The sequence below is a fragment of the Ambystoma mexicanum genome, chromosome 7q (assembly GCF_040938575.1).
Source record: "Ambystoma mexicanum isolate Mex_15411 chromosome 7q, UKY_AmexF1_1, whole genome shotgun sequence".
Lineage (NCBI taxonomy): Eukaryota > Metazoa > Chordata > Amphibia > Caudata > Ambystomatidae > Ambystoma > Ambystoma mexicanum.
In genome coordinates this window covers 220949665-220971295 of record NC_090941.1, presented here as the reverse complement: position 1 = coordinate 220971295, position 21631 = coordinate 220949665, and positions in this window count along the sequence as shown.

The following is a 21631-nucleotide window of genomic DNA, read 5'->3' as shown; positions in this document are numbered from 1 at the left end:
GGGGGAAAACAACCAATATCGACCTAGGCCACAGAAAGAGGATCCTAGAGCGATGGAAAGGTTCCAGTGCCTTGAGGCCCAAGTGAAAATGTTAGCTGAGCAAATAGGAAAGCTCTGTACAGCGCAAAAACAACCTTCCAAAGAGGGGGCTGATGGCCATAGCAATGACCGGGGGGCTTCCAAAAAGTGACTAAGTACTTATGATAACTGCAGTGCCAAAATGACAGATTGCTCCGATATAATTTTGCATAACGACTCTGAGATGCCTAATGGATTAAATGTGAAAGTGCCAGTAAATGAACTTGTGACAGAAAGTGCAAATACTTCTAAAAAAGAGGTACGGTTTAACCTAGAGCTAAATAAAACAGTAAAGATTTGTACAAATGAAAAAGAAACATTAGGAATTCCAAAAGAACAAAGGGACAGATTTAAGAAAAATTACTCATACATGGGGAATACCAGTGGACAGGGAGTAAGTGGGGATGCTATAGCTCCTTCCCTGGGCAAGCAAAACAATGACCAAACACAGACAGAAAAAGGAAATACTCACAAGGAGGGTACAAGTCAATCACCTGAAGAATTCTTTGAGCCACATATTTTTGAAGAGGCTGAAAGGGCTGGTATCACACTAAATGATCACAAATGCACAGAATTAAAAAATGACAAATTGCTGAATGATGTTGTTACACATGTTCAGTTGGAAGGTTGTAATGTGGTCTCTGATGTTACCCAGATGGATGGGCGAACAGTGGCCACACTCCAAAAAACCTCTGATCATGGAGAAATAAATAAAGTCTCTCGCGCAGAAATGGGCAAAAAGGAGGGAAAAATGTCTTTCCATTTACCAATGTGTTTAGTCAAAAGTGAAAAAGACCTGAGAAAGGTGAGCCCTGAAATCAGTAAGAATTCACATTTCTTATGTGTATTAGAGGAAGTTGAGGACAGATATTATGCACCCATCACTGCAGAAGAAAAATGCCACACCTTTGCTATGATTGACACTGGCGCACAGGCCACAATTATGTCCAAGGAGCTGGTAAAGAGTATCAATGAAGGGAGACCCCCACAGAGTCAGATCACAGTGAAGGAAAATCAAGCCCCAGTGCATAACTTTAATGGGGAGGAGGTTCCCATCATAGGTGTAACTGAGGTTGACATGAAAATAGGAAAGCACAGAATGAAACAAGAGGTATTGATCACATCTATTTGTGAAATTCCATTTCTGATGGGGACAGATTGCCTGAAAAGATTGTCTCCTCTAATAGATGGGGTGAATGGAGTGCTGTGGTCCTTAACCAAAAAACCATTGAGGCCTAAGAAACTAAAATCACAAAACAGCAATATAAATGAATGTCACACCGTTGCCAAAACAAATGATGCTGTGGAGGTATATCTCCAGAATAGCTGCATACCTAGTGTCACTGTTATATTAATGTGTCAAGACAAAATGCAGAGCGACAATGAAAAACTTCCTGTACAAATATACTTGGACCCAAGGAAAAATTGGCAGACTGCCATAGATGAGCACACATTACGTTTTTATTTAAAAGAGAAAACATGCAAACAGAATATTGCTCCTAATACAGATTCAGAAAAACACATTACCACTCTGGCAGAAATACACATGGAAGATGAGCAACCATGGGTTCATGTTGGTATAAATGACTATTTTAAAACAATAAAAGCCACCTTAGCGCTTGGACATGAAAGGAGTTTCATTAATGAGAAATTGTTGCAAAAAATAATGGAGAGGGAAGAAATCCCGAGATTTAGGATTAAAAACCAATATGTTTCTGGGTTGGACAGTCCAGACTTTGAAAACCGAATTGCAGGCAGAAGCATGCTTAAAATTAGCATTCGGCAGAAAACAATTTACCATAATGTATGGATAGTGAGTGGAGCACAAAATGAATTTTACATGGGCAATGACATCATTCACAGAATGTGTATGGTGTTAGATTTCCTTAATCAAAAAATATGGTCACGCCTAGGTGGTCCGGCACCTGAATTTGAAGACAAAAGAAGGGCTTATCATTGTGCACAACTGGTTCCTTATGCAATCGAATTACAAATGAGGAAAGATACTATTATTCCTGCATTTACAAAACAGTTTGCAATAACACTGAAATGCAAAAATGGACAGCAGATGAAAGGCTCTGATGCATTTGTATGCCTGAATGAATCCATAAAACAGCAAGGCCTGGATTATAAATACATTCCAATGGTAGATATTGGTGAAGGATCTGTAAAAATTATGGTAAATAATAAAGGTTGTCAGGATATTCATTTAGAGGAAAACTCCCCATTAGGAATGGCCATACAAATCACATTATACGGCAGATTTAAATAACATGGTGATTGGAAATATTCCTGAAAAGTATGTAGATGCCAAGGGTGAGTTGCCAGAACACCTGGACTCTCAGCCCAAAGGAATATTTAAAATTCATTCTGTGTATCCTTATGATTCAAATGAGACAGTGAGCTGCCATCAAGAGGATTGCATAATATTTAATTTAAATGAAAATGAAACAGAAAATCAGCCCATTGAAGTGGAAGCTGATATGCCAAAATATTTAAAAGTGGCAGCTTTACAAAAAGACACAGCCACACAGTTAGAGGAAAGCGCCGAGATTCCCTTACCAGAAGATTTTCCAGAATGTTCGAAAATGGTAGAAGAGCAGATCTCCTTAGCGGATGCGTGTGAAAGCAATGAGGATAGGGACAATCTGAGGGAGATAGTTATGGAGTTTAAGGATGTATTTGCAAAAGATGCTTATGATTGTGGTTTAACTGATTTACATGTGGCCACACTACCAGAAGGGTGTAGCAGAAATCCAGTGTTTGTACGCCAGTATAGACTACCGCTGGCATGTTTAGAATCATTGGCAGAGATTATTAAAAATTTGGAATCGCGGGGAATCATCAGGCCCATTCATAGCACATCCAATACACCTGTTTTAGGTGTGTTAAAGCCAAATGGTCAATGACGGCTATGTGCAGACTTGAGAGAGTTAAATAAAAGAGTACCAGTATCTAGATGGCCACTGCCATTCATTGATCAGGGCCTAGCTCAGGTACATGGTTCAAATGTATTTACCACATTAGATCTCACCTCTGGATATTGGTGCGTGCCATTGGCAGAGGAGATACAACATTTATTTTCCTTTACATTTGACAGGACTCAATATGCCTGGCTTAGAGCTCCGTTCGGGTACATCAATAGTGGGAGTGAATTTGGCATATTTTTGAGAAAGGCCATGCCGGATGCAGCGGAAAGAGGAACAATAGTTTATGTGGACGATGTCCTGCTAAAAAATGAAAGCCTGAAAGGCCATTTTGATGAAATAAGACATGTACTTGGCCAATTGCAGAAAGCAGGCGCCAAAGTATCTTTGCAAAAAGCACAATGGTGCAAGAAAAAAGTGAACTTTCTAGGGCTTGAAGTGACTGAAGATGGGCTAAATCCACAAAAGAAGAAAATAGAGGCCATACAAAGATTAAAAGATCCTAAAAATGTGAAAGGAGTAAAAGGTTTATTAGGGATGACAGGCTATAACAGAAAGTTCATTGAAAATTATGCAGAAATCACTCAACCATTGACTAAACTGCTTAAACTGAATACTCCCTGGAAATGGGAAAAAGAGCAGTCTGATGCAGTGGCTATATTAAAGGAATGTCTTGTAAAGGCACCATGTTTAGCATACCCCATAAAGGACAGGGATTTCTTTATAGAAATAGGTTTTTCTGAACATTGTATGTCAGCAGTGTTATCACAAAAACACGATTTGAATCACAAAACCATTGCATATGCAAGTAAGGCATTTTCCCAAGTTGAAATGAAATTTAATGAATGTGAAAAGGCCCTATTAACCACTGTGTGGGCGCTACAACATTTCCGCCCCATTGTTCAGGGAGAAAAGGTGATTATTGAAACAAATCATCAACCTTTGCAATTTTTAGAGAGTAAAAGAATTAGATCAGGTAATCTAGCGGAATCCAGAATCACTTCATGGACGCTGGCATTACAAGGTTTTCCCGTAGAAGTGAGATATGGACAAAATAAAAAGAACCCAATTGCTCAAGGGTTAGCTGACTTACATGACTGTGCAGCTGAACAAATACCAAATGAAATGGAAGTGGAAACTAGTTTGCAGGAATTTGAACAATCACCACACAAAGCTTTTGATGAAAAAACATGCAAGGATTTGCCAACTGTATATGTGGATGGTTGTGCTTTTCACATTGAAAATGACAGTAATAAACAATTAGTGGCAGGAATAGGAAATGTCTGGTTGAAATGTGAAGGCGTCCCCAGTATAGGGATGAGGATTGGAGATAGGAGCAGTCAGGTGGCGGAATTGGCAGCCATTTATAAAGCAATTGCTACTGCAGTTGATAAAAAGTTCAGTGAAATTGTCCTGGTGACTGATTCTGACTATGCACGGAATAGCTTTGTGGAGTATTTGCCTGGTTGGAAAGCAAGAGGCATGGTTACATACAACAAAAAGCCACTTAAACATGGAAAAATGATACAAGCCATAGACAAATTGGTGTCAGAGAATAATTTAACAATATACTGGAGAGAAATTTGTGGGCATTTAAAAACACCAGGAGAGGATAAGGAGGGAAATGATAAGGCAGACCACCTGGCTAAGATTGGGGCTGTGATGGGAGAATTGCTACCTATTGATTATTTAATGGGTGAAATACAAATTGATGCAGTGACACGTTCTAAAGCACCAAAGGAGGTAGATCAACCGGTGGTGCAGTGGAGTCATGACACGCCAGACCAAGATTTGATTGAGGCACAAAAGAATGATCGAATTTTGGGAATCTATTATAATCATTTGATAGATCCTGAACAAAATTCTTTAACGGAAAATGATTGTATGGGAAAAGAAGAGTTAAGGGTGCAATTAAAGAACAAAACACGAATTAGATTACAGGATGGACTCATGATTAGAGAGTCCATAACAGGACAAATACAGTGGGTAGTACCCCTTTCATTCAGAGGAATAATGCTACACCATGCACATGATGCCATAACTGCAGGCCATAGAGGTTCACAAAAAACATTAGAAATACTAAAAGATTATGCTTACTGGCCACATATGTCCCAAGATGTGGAATTATATACTAGAGGATGTCTAGTATGCGCCCAATTTATACCTGCTTCACCAATGCATAGAGCACCATTGATGAAAAGAGGCCTAACTCTCCCATGGTCAGATTTGCAAATAGACTATGTAGGTCCTTTAAAAAGGTCGAGCAGGGGAAACCGTTATATTTTGAGTGTGGTATGTTTGATGTCGAAGTGGATTGAATGCATTCCTGCACCAGATTGTAGTGCGCAAACAGCAGCCACATTGCTGGTGAACCATGTGTTCTCAAGGTTTGGGTTGCCACAAAGAATTGAGTCAGACAGAGGAAGTCATTTCACAAGTACTCTAATGAGTAAGGTATGGCAAATACTAGGTGTGAAAAGGAAACTACATATCGCATATCGGGCAGCGTCTTCAGGTACAGTTGAAAGAAGCAATAGGTCTGTTGTGGATATTTTAAAGAAATTTGTGGCAGAAGCAGGTTCCAGCTGGGATTTACGTTTACCGTTGGTTTTGATGGCAATCAGATCAACTCCTGCCAAAGCAACAGGTGTTAGCCCCCATGAGGTCTTGACAGGTAGGAAAATGGTGTTACCACAACACCTACTATACAGAACAGATGAGCAGACACTTGTGAGTGCATCCACAGTTCATGAATATATTGATGAACTGAGGAGGCATTTGCAACATGCATTTGCTTTTGTGCAGAGAAATCTGGAAAGAGCTGCCGACAGTGCAAAGTCTTATTATGACAAAAAAGACATCAGTAAAGGAATACAGTGTAGGGGATCAGGTGTACAAGTTTCATTTTGGAAAAAGTAAGCAGAAAAATTCTAAATTTCTAGCAGCCTGGCAGGGGCCATTTCGAATTATAGATAAGGTCTCTCCTGTAGTTTATAACATTTTGAAAAATGAAGGTGAAACGGCAATAGAGCAGTTTGTCCATGTAAATCAAATCAAACCATGCCATCCCAGACATGAGATCAGGCAGCTTGAGCATGTAGAAACAGATAAAGTCCCCTGAACACAAAAAGAGAAAATAAATGGGTACAATCAGGAGGCAGTGACAAAGAAGTTAAAAAGTTGATTGTTATAATGGCACATAAACACTGTAATATATGTAAAAATATCTAATAAATAAATAAATAAATAAATATATATAATGGAAGCTCATGGTTGGTGTGCAGAGAGAAAATGTATTAAATATTGAATGCTGTTTTATATGTGCTTGTTTTCTTTTTAACTTGTGTTTAATTTCAGAGAAAAAAAAAAATATATATATATTTTTACCAAGCATGTTTTATTTTTGGCAAAAGGGTGAAGTTAGTATTGTGCTATGTACTTAATTTGTTTATTTTCTATTTGATTTAGAAAATTAACATTATTTGATCGGAGGTTCCGGGATCAGAGCCCACGGGAGACGATGGAGTCCTGGAGCCCACGTGGACGGATTCCGGGAAAGCCCCAAAGAGGGGTGAAGACTAAGGCTGCAAAGCGATCAGCATTGAAGATGATACCGATGATATGGTTAATGATGATGATATTTGGAGGGATCTTCAAGAATTCAGAAGCACAGGTTGTCATTGAACCTGGACCAGCATCTGGTATCGCGGTGGAAGAGGCACCAGGATTCATCATGAGTGATAGAAGGATGATTTTCCAAAATATATACATACCATTGAATCCTGAGATTTTGATTGAAAAACACTTGAACAATACCGGAATTAAGATTGAACAGACTAAAGAGTGGCTGGAAATAAGAAAAGAGGACACTAAGCAGTCAATAAGAGATATATTAATGCAATTGGAAAAAACATTCGTGAATTCAGCAGACATTAAGAAGAAGAGAGGAAAGAGAGGTGCGGTGATGCTCGCGATATCATTGGTAATGTCTATAATTGGAGCCATAATAGGTACCACAATATCAACAGCCAATTCTATTTTGGTAGGAACACTGAGTACTAAAGCGCAACAACTGAGTATTGACCTAGAAATAATACAAAAAACATTAGATGGAATTAGAGGGGGACTGGATGAACAAGTAAGATTCATAAATGAAACTGCAATCATTCTAAATGAACAAGCGGATGTAATGCAACGGGCGACTAAAATAATACTTAAGCATGACAGAACTTTAAATGAAATATTGAACATAATGAGTCCTGTTGATAGACTGATATGGCAGGTATGAACAATAACCAGAGACAAAATCAAGATCAAAGAAATGATGGTCCCTACCAGTCATTGGGGACACAGAGCAGATTTGATCCCAACACCATGATATATAGTAATCAGGATAGGCCCCGATATGTGGATCGATTTACTGATAATGGAAATCAACGTATGGGCCAGTACCCACAATCTGAGAGACAGGACATGAGGCAAAACTTGAACTACAATCCACGTCAGTACAATGATTCCCCACCAGGGGACTATAATCAAAGGATGGGTGCAACCCGCTCCCCTCCACAAATGAATCAAGAGTTCAGAAACCATCCCAACCGACATCAATTACCTGAGAGGTATCAGAATAGATCCAATCAGGGGGAAAACAACCAATATCGACCTAGGCCACAGAAAGAGGATCCTAGAGCGATGGAAAGGTTCCAGTGCCTTGAGGCCCAAGTGAAAATGTTAGCTGAGCAAATAGGAAAGCTCTGTACAGCGCAAAAACAACCTTCCAAAGAGGGGGCTGATGGCCATAGCAATGACCGGGGGGCTTCCGAAAAGTGACTAAGTACTTATGATAACTGCAGTGCCAAAATGACAGATTGCTCCGATATAATTTTGCATAACGACTCTGAGATGCCTAATGGATTAAATGTGAAAGTGCCAGTAAATGAACTTGTGACAGAAAGTGCAAATACTTCTAAAAAAGAGGTACGGTTTAACCTAGAGCTAAATAAAACAGTAAAGATTTGTACAAATGAAAAAGAAACATTAGGAATTCCAAAAGAACAAAGGGACAGATTTAAGAAAAATTACTCATGCATGGGGAATACCAGTGGACAGGGAGTAAGTGGGGATGCTATAGCTCCTTCCCTGGGCAAGCAAAACAATGACCAAACACAGACAGAAAAAGGAAATACTCACAAGGAGGGTACAAGTCAATCACCTGAAGAATTCTTTGAGCCACATATTTTTGAAGAGGCTGAAAGGGCTGGTATCACACTAAATGATCACAAATGCACAGAATTAAAAAATGACAAATTGCTGAATGATGTTGTTACACATGTTCAGTTGGAAGGTTGTAATGTGGTCTCTGATGTTACCCAGATGGATGGGCGAACAGTGGCCACACTCCAAAAAACCTCTGATCATGGAGAAATAAATAAAGTCTCTCGCGCAGAAATGGGCAAAAAGGAGGGAAAAATGTCTTTCCATTTACCAATGTGTTTAGTCAAAAGTGAAAAAGACCTTAGAAAGGTGAGCCCTGAAATCAGTAAGAATTCACATTTCTTATGTGTATTAGAGGAAGTTGAGGACAGATATTATGCACCCATCACTGCAGAAGAAAAATGCCACACCTTTGCTATTATTGACACTGGCGCACAGGCCACAATTATGTCCAAGGAGCTGGTAAAGAGTATCAATGAAGGGAGACCCCCACAGAGTCAGATCACAGTGAAGGAAAATCAAGGCCCAGTGCATAACTTTAATGGGGAGGAGGTTCCCATTATAGGTGTAACTGAGGTTGACATAAAAATAGGAAAGCACAGAATGAAACAAGAGGTATTGATCACATCTATTTGTGAAATTCCATTTCTGATGGGGACAGATTGCCTGAAAAGATTGTCTCCTCTAATAGATGGGGTGAATGGAGTGCTGTGGTCCTTAACCAAAAAACCATTGAGGCCTAAGAAACTAAAATCACAAAACAGCAATATAAATGAATGTCACACCGTTGCCAAAACAAATGATGCTGTGGAGTTATATCTCCAGAATAGCTGCATACCTAGTGTCACTGCTATATTAATGTGTCAAGACAAAATGCAGAGCGACAATGAAAAACTACCTGTACAAATATACTTGGACCCAAGGAAAAATTGGCAGACTGCCATAGATGAGCACACATTACGTTTTTATTTAAAAGAGAAAACATGCAAATAGAATATTGCTCCTAAAACAGATTCAGAAAAACACATTACCACTCTGGCAGAAATACACATGGAAGATGAGCAACCATGGGTTCATGTTGGTATAAATGACTATTTTAAAACAATAAAAGCCACCTTAGCGCTTGGACATGAAAGGAGTTTCATTAATGAGAAATTGTTGCAAAAAATAATGGAGAGGGAAGAAATCCTGAGATTTAGGATTAAAAACCAATATGTTTCTGGGTTGGACAGTCCAGACTTTGAAAACCGAATTGCAGGCAGAAGCATGCTTAAAATTAGCATTGGGCAGAAAACAATTTACCATAATGTATGGATAGTGAGTGGAGCACAAAATGAATTTTACATGGGCAATGACATCATGCACAGAATGTGTATGGTGTTAGATTTCCTTAATCAAAAAATATGGTCACGCCTAGGTGGTCCGGCACCTGAATTTGAAGACAAAAGAAGGGCTTATCATTGTGCACAACTGGTTCCTTATGCAATCGAATTACAAATGAGGAAAGATACTATTATTCCTGCATTTACAAAACAGTTTGCAATAACACTGAAATGCAAAAATGGACAGCAGATGAAAGGCTCTGATGCATTTGTATGCCTGAATGAATCCATAAAACAGCAAGGCCTGGATTATGAATACATTCCATTGGTAGATATTGGTGAAGGATCTGTAAAAAGTATGGTAAATAATAAAGGTTGTCAGGATATTCATTTAGAGGAAAACTCCCCATTAGGAATGGCCATACAAATCACATTATACGGCAGATTTAAATAACATTGTGATTGGAAATATTCCTGAAAAGTATGTAGATGCCAAGGGTGAGTTGCCAGAACACCTGGACTCTCAGCCCAAAGGAATATTTAAAATTCATTCTGTGTATCCTTATGATTCAAATGAGACAGTGAGCTGCCATCAAGAGGATTGCATAATATTTAATTTAAATGAAAATGAAACAGAAAATCAGCCCATTGAAGTGGAAGCTGATATGCCAAAATATTTAAAAGTGGCAGCTTTACAAAAAGACACAGCCACACAGTTAGAGGAAAGCGCCGAGATTCCCTTACCAGAAGATTTTCCAGAATGTTCGAAAATGGTAGAAGAGCAGATCTCCTTAGCGGATGCGTGTGAAAGCAATGAGGATAGGGACAATCTGAGGGAGATAGTTATGGAGTTTAAGGATGTATTTGCAAAAGATGCTTATGATTGTGGTTTAACTGATTTACATGTGGCCACACTACCAGAAGGGTGTAGCAGAAATCCAGTGTTTGTACGCCAGTATAGACTACCGCTGGCATGTTTAGAATCATTGGCAGAGATTATTAAAAATTTGGAATCGCAGGGAATCATCAGGCCCATTCATAGCACATCCAATACACCTGTTTTAGGTGTGTTAAAGCCAAATGGTCAATGGCGGCTATGTGCAGACTTGAGAGAGTTAAATAAAAGAGTACCAGTATCTAGATGGCCACTGCCATTCATTGATCAGGGCCTAGCTCAGGTACATGGTTCAAATGTATTTACCACATTAGATCTCACCTCTGGATATTGGTGCGTGCCATTGGCAGAGGAGATACAACATTTATTTTCCTTTACATTTGACAGGACTCAATATGCCTGGCTTAGAGCTCCGTTCGGGTACATCAATAGTGGGAGTGAATTTGGCATATTTTTGAGAAAGGCCATGCCGGATGCAGCGGAAAGAGGAACAATAGTTTATGTGGACGATGTCCTGCTAAAAAATGAAAGCCTGAAAGGCCATTTTGATGAAATAAGACATGTACTTGGCCAATTGCAGAAAGCAGGCGCCAAAGTATCTTTGCAAAAAGCACAATGGTGCAAGAAAAAAGTGAACTTTCTAGGGCATGAAGTGACTGAAGATGGGCTAAATCCACAAAAGAAGAAAATAGAGGCCATACAAAGATTAAAAGATCCTAAAAATGTGAAAGGAGTAAAAGGTTTATTAGGGATGACAGGCTATAACAGAAAGTTCATTGAAAATTATGCAGAAATCACTCAACCATTGACTAAACTGCTTAAACTGAATACTCCCTGGAAATGGGAAAAAGAGCAGTCTGATGCAGTGGCTATATTAAAGGAATGTCTTGTAAAGGCACCATGTTTAGCATACCCCATAAAGGACAGGGATTTCTTTATAGAAATAGGTTTTTCTGAACATTGTATGTCAGCAGTGTTATCACAAAAACACGATTTGAATCACAAAACCATTGCATATGCAAGTAAGGCATTTTCCCAAGTTGAAATGAAATTTAATGAATGTGAAAAGGCCCTATTAACCACTGTGTGGGCGCTACAACATTTCCGCCCCATTGTTCAGGGAGAAAAGGTGATTATTGAAACAAATCATCAACCTTTGCAATTTTTAGAGAGTAAAAGAATTAGATCAGGTAATCTAGCGGAATCCAGAATCACTTCATGGACGCTGGCATTACAAGGTTTTCCCGTAGAAGTGAGATATGGACAAAATAAAAAGAACCCAATTGCTCAAGGGTTAGCTGACTTACATGACTGTGCAGCTGAACAAATACCAAATGAAATGGAAGTGGAAACTAGTTTGCAGGAATTTGAACAATCACCACACAAAGCTTTTGATGAAAAAACATGCAAGGATTTGCCAACTGTATATGTGGATGGTTGTGCTTTTCACATTGAAAATGACAGTAATAAACAATTAGTGGCAGGAATAGGAAATGTCTGGTTGAAATGTGAAGGCGTCCCCAGTATAGGGATGAGGATTGGAGATAGGAGCAGTCAGGTGGCGGAATTGGCAGCCATTTATAAAGCAATTGCTACTGCAGTTGATAAAAAGTTCAGTGAAATTGTCCTGGTGACTGATTCTGACTATGCACGGAATAGCTTTGTGGAGTATTTGCCTGGTTGGAAAGCAAGAGGCATGGTTACATACAACAAAAAGCCACTTAAACATGGAAAAATGATACAAGCCATAGACAAATTGGTGTCAGAGAATAATTTAACAATATACTGGAGAGAAATTTTGGGCATTTAAAAACACCAGGAGAGGATAAGGAGGGAAATGATAAGGCAGACCACCTGGCTAAGATTGGGGCTGTGATGGGAGAATTGCTACCTATTGATTATTTAATGGGTGAAATACAAATTGATGCAGTGACACGTTCTAAAGCACCAAAGGAGGTAGATCAACCGGTGGTGCAGTGGAGTCATGACACGCCAGACCAAGATTTGGTTGAGGCACAAAAGAATGATCGAATTTTGGGAATCTATTATAATCATTTGATAGATCCTGAACAAAATTCTTTAACGGAAAATGATTGTATGGGAAAAGAAGAGTTAAGGGTGCAATTAAAGAACAAAACACGAATTAGATTACAGGATGGACTCATGATTAGAGAGTCCATAACAGGACAAATACAGTGGGTAGGACCCCTTTCAATCAGAGGAATAATGCTACACCATGCACATGATGCCATAACTGCAGGCCATAGAGGTTCACAAAAAACATTAGAAATACTAAAAGATTATGCTTACTGGCCACATATGTCCCAAGATGTGGAATTATATACTAGAGGATGTCTAGTATGCGCCCAATTTATACCTGCTTCACCAATGCATAGAGCACCATTGATGAAAAGAGGCCTAACTCTCCCATGGTCAGATTTGCAAATAGACTATGTAGGTCCTTTAAAAAGGTCGAGCAGGGGAAACCGTTATATTTTGAGTGTGGTATGTTTGATGTCGAAGTGGATTGAATGCATTCCTGCACCAGATTGTAGTGCGCAAACAGCAGCCACATTGCTGGTGAACCATGTGTTCTCAAGGTTTGGGTTGCCACAAAGAATTGAGTCAGACAGAGGAAGTCATTTCACAAGTACTCTAATGAGTAAGGTATGGCAAATACTAGGTGTGAAAAGGAAACTACATATCGCATATCGGGCAGCGTCTTCAGGTACAGTTTAAAGAAGCAATAGGTCTGTTGTGGATATTTTAAAGAAATTTGTGGCAGAAGCAGGTTCCAGCTGGGATTTACGTTTACCGTTGGTTTTGATGGCAATCAGATCAACTCCTGCCAAAGCAACAGGTGTTAGCCCCCATGAGGTCTTGACAGGTAGGAAAATGGTGTTACCACAACACCTACTATACAGAACAGATGAGCAGACACTTGTGAGTGCATCCACAGTTCATGAATATATTGATGAACTGAGGAGGCATTTGCAACATGCATTTGCTTTTGTGCAGAGAAATCTGGAAAGAGCTGCCGACAGTGCAGAGTCTTATTATGACAAAAAAGACATCAGTAAAGGAATACAGTGTAGGGGATCAGGTGTACAAGTTTCATTTTGGAAAAAGTAAGCAGAAAAATTCTAAATTTCTAGCAGCCTGGCAGGGGCCATTTCGAATTATAGATAAGGTCTCTCCTGTAGTTTATAAAATTTTGAAAAATGAAGGTGAAACGGCAATAGAGCAGTTTGTCCATGTAAATCAAATCAAACCATGCCATCCCAGACATGAGATCAGGCAGCTTGAGCATGTAGAAACAGATAAAGTCCCCTGAACACAAAAAGAGAAAATAAATGGGTACACTTAGGAGGCAGTGACAAAGAAGTTAAAAAGTTGATTGTTATAATGGCACATAAACACTGTAATATATGTAAAAATATCTAATAAATAAATAAATAAATAAATAAATATATATAATGGAAGCTCATGGTTGGTGTGCAGAGAGAAAATGTATTAAATATTGAATGCTGTTTTATATGTGCTTGTTTTCTTTTTAACTTGTGTTTAATTTCAGAGAAAACAAAAAAATATATATATTTTTACCAAGCATGTTTTATTTTTGGCAAAAGGGTGAAGTTAGTATTGTGCTATGTACTTAATTTGTTTATTTTCTATTTGATTTAGAAAATTAACATTATTTGATCGGAGGTTCCGGGATCAGAGCCCACGGGAGACGATGGAGTCCTGGAGCCCACGTGGACGGATTCCGGGAAAGCCCCAAAGAGGGGTGAAGACCAAGGCTGCAAAGCGATCAGCATTGAAGATGATACCGATGATATGGTTAATGATGATGATATTTGGAGGGATCTTCAAGAATTCAGAAGCACAGGTTGTCATTGAACCTGGACCAGCATCTGGTATCGCGGTGGAAGAGGCACCAGGATTCATCATGAGTGATAGAAGGATGATTTTCCAAAATATATACATACCATTGAATCCTGAGATTTTGATTGAAAAACACTTGAACAATACCGGAATTAAGATTCAACAGACTAAAGAGTGGCTGGAAATAAGAAAAGAGGACACTAAGCAGTCAATAAGAGATATATTAATGCAATTGGAAAAAACATTCGTGAATTCAGCAGACATTAAGAAGAAGAGAGGAAAGAGAGGTACGGTGATGCTCGCGATATCATTGGTAATGTCTATAGTTGGAGCCATAATAGGTACCACAATATCAACAGCCAATTCTATTTCGGTAGGAACACTGAGTACCAAAGCGCAACAACTGAGTATTGACCTAGAAATAATACAAAAAACATTAGATGGAATTAGAGGGGGACTGGATGAACAAGTAAGATTCATAAATGAAACTGCAATCATTCTAAATGAACAAGCGGATGTAATGCAACGGGCGACTAAAATAATACTTAAGCATGACAGAACTTTAAATGAAATATTGAACATAATGAGTCCTGTTGATAGACTATTAACGAATTATATGAGAGAAGTTCAAAGTGCAGTTTCACAATTGATTCAAGGACATATCCCCTTGTATTTTGTTTCGCAGGATATTATTCGTCAAATGATAGAAAGATTGACCAGGAGGGAAATTGATATAATACAGGTAAAAATTGCATTCGAAATGGGTAATGCAATGCCGTTATATGTGGACTTGGAAAGACTAGAGATCGGATTTTTGCTATGCATCGCATATGTAGGCCCTGAACTTATTTATCAAACGAAGTGGGTACACAACGTGGGATTTTGGCAAGAGGACAAATTTATTAAGATTAAGACTCCAGAAGTGGTGGCATTTCAGTCATGGGAGCCTGAAGTTTATTTAATACCAAACCTGGAAACATGTGTAAAATTTAAAGAACAAAATTATATGTGTGCAGGTAAACCGTTTGTTCCTGATGCCACAGATGCTATTTGTGGTTTAAAATCTGACCCAAGTATATCAGAAGGATGTGAAGTGATTATTAGCAATATGGGGAGTGAAGAAATGGCACAGGCTAAGATGGTCAGAGGTAAATGGTTGGTCAGCACCTGTTTAAAGAATATGACGGTAGTACATTTAAACCATGGAACATACGTGGTTAAACAGGTGAAATATAATGTTTTTTATTTACAGGTTCCAAAGGATACAATTGTGTCAATTGGGGGGTTAACATTGTTTCATGTAACAAATGATGTTTGGGAAAGCCAAGTGGAAAATATCCATTTTTTTCAAAGGGATACTTTTCCAATAGATCCGGATGTGGAATATTTATTGAATCACAAAGAAAGACATGTTATAAAAATGAATTTGAGAAAAAACAATATTACAATTAGTAATCTGGGGATAATAGAAGTGGAAAGATTTAATTGGGGAACCTGGGGGGAACGCTCAATAGTGGGTTTGGCTGTCCTGGTGCTAATCATGGGTGGATGGTTGATTGTGCTATCAGTAAAAATGAAAATGTTACTGATTTTACTAGCTACGTCAGGAAGAGAAAGATATCCCAATACACATGCATTTTAAAAGAAAAAAAAAGAACAAGTTGTTTTTAGGAATTGGCTTGGAGCGTAGCCAAGTTCTAAAAACAAAAGGAGGGTATGTAAGGATATTTGGCGTGTTACAGCACAGAGTACAGCACTACTGCACAGGTAGCATTTTTTTTTTGATGCAGCACCACCACATGGGTGTGGTGCATTGCTATATGTGTTGCCAGATTAACATGGACATATAAGTAAAGACAGGCTATTCAGTCAAAAACGATTTTAACATATAAGATGCAAATCTATTTTTACAGTTAAAAGCACACGTGCACATTCAAAAATGCACACTATTTTTCACCTGAAATGCCTATGGTGCAAGAGACACATTTGAAAATTAATAACTAACCTTATTAATAACTAACCTGACTAATAAAACTGCATTTAACATAACCGACTAATCAAAATGTGTCTCCACTGCAGAATTAGGCCTACTCTGAAAGTGAACTTTTAAACGCACATTCATTTTTTTTTCTTTTTCTCTGGTGCTCTGTCCACATAACTACAGGAAGCAAAGAGCTTGAAGGAACAGGAAATGAGTTGGTTACAAATGGTTACTGTAGAAATGAGCCATTGTATAGTGACGGAGGAGATGGCATGATTGATTCTGATTGGAGCAGCGTCATAGCAAGTATCATGCTAGAGGCAGTGATTAGAGTTTTGCTGGGGGAGCTTGAGGAGAGGGGGAGGACAGTCGAGATTTGGCAGAGCTGGGAGAAGGACCTGTTTCCTGGCTGAAGCATTCCTGCTGCAAAAGCTGAGAATTCCAGGCAATAACCCCGATTTGAGAACGAAAGACGCTTGTTTTCACTGGGGTTAATCTTCAAGGGAGCCAAATTCAGAAAGAGAACAGCTGAAGAAAACTCATGCTGAACAGATAAGGTAATTACAGAAGTGTGGGGGCTGAGTGTGTACGAGAATATTCAGTCAGTGTAGGAAAGGAGATTCCTGTGCTTTACTCACATGTTTAATGTTGCAAATTGAGTTCTTGTCGCCGCCACTCTCTTTTCAGTGTATCACAGACAATGCTGTTACTGTGCTATTTTATTTATTTCTGTAAAGAGTGAGATCGTGTTTAAATGCACCTTTTATAATACACAAAAATATTTGAAAGCAGACGGGTGGAGTGTTTTATATTTACCAATACAGTGCTGATGATGTGGGGAGATGTTTAGACAGTGCAATTGTCATTTTCAAGGTAGCTAAACGTCAAATTTGCTGCAGCCGTGTGCACAATGTAATTCAGTATGAGCAATTATAACTAACTGTGTGTGTTGTAGTTTGTCGGAGGTCTATGAGTCGGCAAAAAGGGAGGCCCAGGACATAGTTTACTACCGTATATTAGATAGTGAAAATACCACATGATAGCTCGCTGCCGTAGATAAGACAGAGAGAAATTGCCCATGGTGGCACACTAAAAATGAAAATGTGGTGTTCCTGAAATGCAAGCCTGAGGTCCCTCTAGTGATTACACGAACACTCTAAACAAAAATAAGGGGTTCTGGATATTGGGGCCACAAATAAAACAAGGGAATTATGCTCACCAAAATACCACCAACCACGCATACCAACCACGCATACCAAATACGCATGTCTGTGTGCTGTAATAATGCATGCCCACTGTATTATTGATGTACATGGCCCAATCTGAATACAAGGAGTGATTGTTGCTAAGTTATTTTTCGGCGGTAAGAAAATACCGTCAGGCCCCAAATCTCCACAAAATACCCTACAAGCCTTTGAGAAGTTATTCCCAAACTTGCTCTGTTAGAAATAAGGCGCCTGGTTAATTCTATTTGTTGGAACAGGAGCCTGTGTGCTCGTTTGACTAAGGCTCTACGTACATCTGTAAGATATAAACCAAACAAAAGTTGTTCTAAAGCTGACATTATCTGGATTGAAGCTTATAATAACTTTATCAATTTGTGAGGAGCTCGCCACACTTGCCTCATATAAAGCTAATACCCACACTGCTCACCCACATGCATATTCAGAGCAAATGTCTTTATTAAAGCGGGCTAAGAATCAAGACTTACATTTTCTAAAAAAAGAAACCTATTTCAGTCCAAGAATTTATTTTTCACAAAAAAAAAAACTTTTAATGCATTATAGGAATGCCACTATGATTGTTTCCCATAAAACACATCTAGCTATGAATCAAGCAATAATCATGCGTATATGTAAGCATGTCACTAGAAACATTTGGCAAATGTTTAAGGAAACCTCTTCGTCCGCAGCCAATTCCATGTCCTCTTCCATCTCTTCAGATAAATGGTGCCAATTTATCTCTTCAGCATATCTGCTTCCTTCCCCATTTAGTCTTTATGGTTTTAAAACAATTAAGTTGAATTCCTTTTCTCACATTACCTGGCCATTAGACGAGAAAATCTCTGCAATTAACCATTTGAAATGTACTAGGGTGTCAGGGCCTGATGGGATTCCTGCCTTTGTACTTAAGTCTGACCCCCATTTTTGGGCTGGAATACTTAAACTAAAATTTGAAAATATTTTTCTTTCAGGATATATTTCCAGATCTTGGTAATCATCATTGATTATTCCTATCCTTAAAAAAGGCAATCCTGCAGAGCCAGGCAATTATCACCCGATTGCTCTTATGGATTCTTCTTACAAAGTTTTCACTATCCTTATACTTCATATGATTGAACAATCTATACGGGAACATAACTTGCTATCCATCTATCAAACTGGTTTTAGAAAAATTATGGGCACCACCCTGAATGCTACTGTTTTGGCACATATATTGGTGAAGAAAACTTCAGATGGTCCGGTTTTTATGGCCTCTTTGAATCTTAGCTCTGCCTTTGATATCATCATCCGCAATATTCTTTGGACAAAAATGGCAAAATTTGGGTTTCCCGAATTTATGATTCATACTATTGCCTTTCTGCACTCTGACACCTGTTATTGTGTGAGATTAAATCAGCAAGGTGGACTTACTCCTGAAATGTCCACCTATACAGGAGTGAAACAGGGCTGCAACCTTGCTGCTACTCTTTTTAACTTGTATCTCATTGATACAGAAAAAATGTGGTTACACATTACTACGTTTCCTATAAAAATTGGTCATTTGAAAGTTAATTGGCTTGCTTATGCAGATGATATTCTGCACTTTGACAAAAAGCTGTTTGGCCTTCAAAATAAGCTTCAAGCATGTGCCTCTTATGCTGCCACAAATAATCTTTGTGTAAATGTTATTAAGTCTAAGATCTTGGTCTTTACTGGGAAAAGGAAACTTGTCCATTATACATCAACCTTAAATGGAGTCACAATTGAACGGGAATCTACTCTTAAATACCTCGGATATGCAGTTTCTGACTGTTTGTCTATTGAGAACTGGCAAACCTCTATTAGATCTAAGGGTTTGTCCCCTAATTTCGCAATTGAAGATTATTCAAAGAAAATTATATATGTTTTCTCTTGAACCACTGTTGCAGTTTTATTTGCATAAAGTCAAACCAGTCAATCTATGTCTTTGCAATATTACAGCTTGTTTGAATTCCCTTCAAGGCATGATGTGGAAACAGATATTGGGGTTTGGCAAGTCTATCCCTAATTCCTGTATTCGGATTGAATTGGGCTTATCCAGTTTAGCTGCCTGCTTTCAATGGAGACAACTTACCTCTGATGCAAAAATGCCAAATCCTTCATTGAATTCTTTATATAAAGAATTTGCCCAAATGATTAATTTATCTAATCCTAGATCGGTGACTATCTTTCAGGAAAGAATGGAAGTGATTTTGTTAAAAATTGGCATAACTAAGGAAGATCTATGGGGATTCTCCATGAGAAAGCTGTGCGGGTCCATCCATACTTAGACGATTTCTTGATCCAAGCAGGTTTGGAGCTGTTGTCAACATGGCAATAGTGTGCGAAAGATTGGCCCGGCATGGTTTCCTGATTAGTTTTGAGAGGTCCGACCCAATTACATCTCAGGATCTGGTCTTTATTGGAGCACACTTCCAGACTGCATGCAGCATAGCCTCTCGTCCAGTACCAAGGATGCGTTCCCTCCAAGCTCAGATATGGGACCTACTCATTCGGAACATGTGTCTGCACATATCTGGCATCATCACAAGGAAACATGGTGGCCACCATGTGTGTGGTTACCTGGGCAAGGTAGCATATTTGAACGCTGCTGCTACATATCGCAGCCTCCAGGCCTTCGGTCAGCGGGATTAACAGGCAACTGTTCCCATCACGACACTGGCCACTCACCAATTGAAGTTGGGTTGGTGAACCTTTTGAAAGGGGTGAGCCTGGAATTCCCATCCCTAACGTTGATCTCTACGGATGCCAGTCCCATTGCATAGTGGGTGACACTGTTGCACAGAGGTACTCAGGGGAGCTGGTCAGCCAGCCAACATTGACAATCATTGAATTGGAGGGGGCTACAAGCAGTATGGTTGACATTAAGATAACTTGGCTGATAGTCTGCCATGTCTTGGTCTGAATGAACAAACAGGTGGCAGCGGTAAACCTGAGCAGGCAACAGAGTATGCATGCACCCCTCCTGGATGAGATTGAGGCGGATAGCAGTGCCTGGGTGGAGAGGCATCTTCTGTTGCTCAGGGTGGTGTACCTACTTGGCAAGGACAATGCGTGAGCAGACCATCTGAGTCGCGACTTTGCATCATTAATGGAATACCATCTGAAGCCAAGATGTTCCGATTGCTGGTAAAGCAATGGTGGCTGCTGTGGTTGGACCTATTTGCATCCAGGGTCAACAGACAGGTGCGTTGGTTTGGACTCTTTTGATGGGTCTCAATGTCTGGATCCAGGATGCACTGTCGGATCCATGGCCAGCGTGGCTTCTGTACACCATTCCTCCCACTCCCACTGTTGTCCAGTGTCCTCCAGAAGATTCAGAGGGACGGTTTGTAGGTACTGCTGGTGGCACCTTTCTGGACCAGGATGCCTTGGTTTCACTTACTTCACCATCGTGCAGCGGACGCCTTGATTGTCTTTCCACCCACGATCCTCTCTCCCCCTAACAGTGGATCTGCTCTGCTGGCTACATCTGACTCCATGGAAACTGAGTGGGAAGGGCTTCAGCATTTAGGCATGTCCTTAGGAGTGGCTACAACAATACAACATTTCCGCAGTCCTGCGATGCTGACATCCTAAAATCACAATTGGTTGTCATTCACGGCAAGATGTATGGCTACGGGCTAGGACCCGGTCACAGCAGATCCATGGCAGATACTGGATTTTTTGGCAGACGGCTTTAACATGGGATTAGCTCCTGCTACCCTTAATGCACAATGGGAATGAATTTGGCCCTTCCGGGTGCAAGCAACTTTCCTGGCATATCTGAACCCATATGTCAACAGGATGCTCAAAGGTTTTTGATTGCAGAAGCCACAACAATACCCAGTGTTGCCTTAGTGGGATCTGTTGTTGGTCCTTCAACATCTTCAAGAAGCTCTTTTTGAGCCCTACATACTGTGGGCCTGAAATTGTTGATGTGGAAAGTGGCCTTCCTGGCATTGATCACTTCAGTGAGGTGAGTTTGCGAGCAAGGCGTCCTTCTGGTCACCAAACCCTACCTGCAGTTCTTCCTGGACAAGGTGGTATTACCGCTTGACCCACACTTCACGACAAAAGTTTCATCCACTTTTCCATATTGATCAGGA